Source organism: Sinocyclocheilus grahami, unplaced genomic scaffold (assembly GCF_001515645.1).
Source record: "Sinocyclocheilus grahami isolate Dianchi unplaced genomic scaffold, SAMN03320097.WGS_v1.1 scaffold2156.1, whole genome shotgun sequence".
Lineage (NCBI taxonomy): Eukaryota > Metazoa > Chordata > Actinopteri > Cypriniformes > Cyprinidae > Sinocyclocheilus > Sinocyclocheilus grahami.
Window position 1 is genome coordinate 112,939 of NW_015507335.1, and position 3,828 is coordinate 116,766.

The window sequence follows — 3,828 nt, forward strand, 5'->3', positions numbered from 1 at the left end:
ACACACACACACGCATCAGATGTCTCTTACAGGAGATACAATGGCATGTGTGTGTGTATTGGGGTACATGTGTTTCAGTCCAGCTTTAACTGACATGAACTCTTGCACACACATAAATACGCAGTCAGCATGCACAGACACATGACGTCTGGTGGCATCATGACAGTTCAGCAGTTTTCAGACCGAAGACCAACTGAACATATTTAATGGTCTCTTATGTCACGTCGAGATCTTCCTTGCTTTTATAGTCTTTTGTACTGCAAGCGGTTGTTATGGATACAGCATCAGCATTTCTCTGTCGTCATGGAAACCAATGAATATAGCATCATGTGTACATGTAAGCCCTGAGGTGGACTCATCCTCACGACCCCACAGAGGACACACGGCGTGGAGAATTCATGATTTCTCTGAGAGTTGAACCCATGACCTTGGAATTGCAAGCAGCACACGTTACAGTCTTAAAACACATCAGGATTTCAGCTCCGTGTGTGTTAAGATCATGTCTTATAAAACTTTAACGTCTCTGAAGCTAATATTGCATTACAATACTCACAATACTGATTTAAATTGTTATGAACATTGTGTTCATTAAAAATAGTTGAATATATTTCTGGACATATATTCCCACACTGGGCTTTGTGAGTTGATAAAGCTAATAAAACTAAATACACTTTCAAATAAAAATAACCCAAATAAAATACTAACAGTTGCAAATAAATATTTTATTTGTTTCCCTGCATGTCATAATTAACATTAGAAAACAGTGAATATGCAAATATGTTTTTCCAAGTTAAATTAGCTTAAAATTAGAGGAACTTCAAGTAAATATTTTAGATCAAAGAGGTTCGGCTGATAAAAAAGTTTGGGGAAAACAATTAATAATCTTAGAGTAATAGTTCATTTAAAAATGTTATTCTATCATCATTTGTTCAGCGACACGTCATTCCAAACCTGTGTGACTTTCTTCAGTGGGACACAAAAAGTGATTTATTTATTTTTTTATTTTTTAAAGAGCGTCTTGGCCACTGCTCTCCAAATAATGAAAACGAAAGAGGACTGAATCATCAAGCTCTAAAATGACTCCAGACAGATGCATTTCCATCATCACCGATGTCCTGCATTCACTAAGAGCAAGCTGAAGCAGTTCAGACTACAAGCAGAAGCAGGAGTGAAATGCAGAAAAGAGACTACATTTTTTTGACGAGGGTTGTAATAGTAAGTGCCTTGGTTCAATGCTTGTGGAAAAGCTGCTTCTTGAAAGCTGTGAAGTCAGCATCAACACTTTAAATCTGAAGCCAGTGGAGTGAGTTTGAAATGGGCATGATGTGAGTCCATGTTGGCTAATTCGGGATCATCTGCAGAGGTATCAGCTCAGGCTTCACGCCACATCATAATTACCGTAATTTCGATATAACGGGACGTTCTGCACGGAGTTGTCCATGTCCTTAGACTCGGCGTTTCTATGGCAACACCATCATCGCCAAAAGCGTTCACATGCTCGCGGAACTCAAAATAACAACTTGAAAGCTGGGAATGTTCTGAGAGCCACAGATTCATTTAGGCGCTACTTAGCCATTGATGGTGCCATAGAAACACATCATTCAGAGTCTGAGGACGTGGACGGCTCAGAGTAGAACGTCACGTGTTATCTCAAAACTACAGTAATTATGACATGGTATGAACACAGCTTTAGTAGTTGTGCTAGTTGGCTAATTCAGCATTGCAGTAGTCCAGTCTTGAAATCAACAAGGAGCTGAACTGCATATTCTGATAGGAAGCCCATGTACCTTATGATCATGCACCAGTGGGGCTGTGTTTATGGAGAACAGGAGGGGACCAAACATTGAGCCTTGAGGCACCCCATGTGACTCAGACATTCCTCTTCTTCAGCAGATCTGCATGTGAGCAGAACATCATGATAACAGCCAAAGCAGAAGCAATGCCATTCTTTGTTTATGGTCCATTTGAAAGTGTTTCTGTGAAGAGACTCCTGATTCCTTACTTTCCTCAAACTTCACTCTACACTCTCAGATGAATGACATGCAGTCACAGGACAGCCCAAACATCACATCACATCTGTCATCCACACCATCTGTGATGAACCCAGCGTAATGACAGCTCTGATGTCATTAAACATATGTTCAAAAACTGCACAGGAAACATCTTCAGCTGGAAAGTCATGACCTTCATCAGTCTCATTAACATCAGCACTGTAAAATCAGGTTCAAGTTACATATGAGAGCAAGTTCAGAAGTTAGGCGGTGTTTAAATCTTTATTAACTATACTAATTAACTAGAATTAGAATATAGTGTAGCTCACCCATGTTCCCAATAGTGATGTTTGTTGTCCAAGTCTTGAGTTTTACATGAAATCTTCGAGATAATTTGTTCTTCCATGTAATCCAAGAGCTCATGAACAGCACATTTCACATCTGGAATGACAATATGGACAACACACAGCATTTATTACAGGAGTAAACAAACAAAATACATAACATGATTAAACACCCCACAATTAAAAAAAAAATGTATATATATCAGCGATTTCCACAAAAGGCCACGAGGTGATGGACAATGAACTGGAGGATATTAAGGAAAACGATGGACAGCCCATGCGTCATGCTTCTACAGACGAACGTTTGGTTACTGTGATTACATTATGAACAGGAAGCCTGAATGATTTTGCTGAAAAAATTATTTTTTTTTAAATAGGAATCTGTTTGACAGCTCATCATATATACACACATATATAATAAACATACATATAAAATCACAAACAAACAGGAGTCTGGCATGACACATGAAAGCCACTGTGATCTGAAGGGTTATGATCCACGGGCCACAAACAGCAGATGACACGCAGATCTCTGCTGGTGTCAAATCCACTACAATATCAAACATTATACCGTAATATCAAACATCCCCATTGTGGACAGAGACGTCCAAAAGATCTTTATCAGCTCATTCTCAACACAAACAAACAACGACAGGTCCAGTCAGAGGTGTGTTCGTGACGTGTGTCGCACAGGACAGGCCGATGAAGGCAAACGCACAAACCCTCTGCAGGTCTACCAGCCGCTGTTGTCCCAAGAGTCCTCAGATGCTTTCGACGGGCTCTTCTTGTCCCTGTCTTCTCCAGCTTTCTCCCAGTCATTGCCCCAGGTGTCCCAGCTCTCTGCAGCACTATTCTTGTTGTTGACCTGAGCTTCTGAGCTCCAGCTCTTCTCTACAGAGTTGCCGCTGGGAGCAGAGTTACTACCGAAGGTTTCCCAGAAGTCATGCTTAGGACCCTGGTTCTGATATCCTTATTCGTAAGCAGAACTGAAAATAAAATCAGCAAAGCAAACAACCATGACTTTTTTTTTTGCATAAAATTCTTTCAGAAATCTGAACATCACAATCCCACAGAAACAACATCCACATTACTAGAAGAGCACCAAGGACTCGTTAGTTTGATTGTGCTGAAGTCAACATGTGACATTTCAGAGTAAAACAGGATATTTATCTGGGAAAAAACAAAATGCTGGTGACCTGACTGCATGGAAAATGATTCTTTACGTCAAATACAGTAAATACATATTGCAGATACTATACATGCAGTATATGCTGCATTTATTTGATCACAGTAAGAACAGTAATATTGTGAAATATTACAATTTCAAACAGCTGTGTTCTATGTGAATCTCTGTTAAACTGTAATGTATTTCTGTGATGCGCAGCTGTATTTTCAGCATCATTCCTCCAGTCTTCAGTGTCACATGATCTTCAGAAATCAGTATAATATGCTGATCTGCTGCTCAAGAAACATTTCTGATTATTATCAATGTT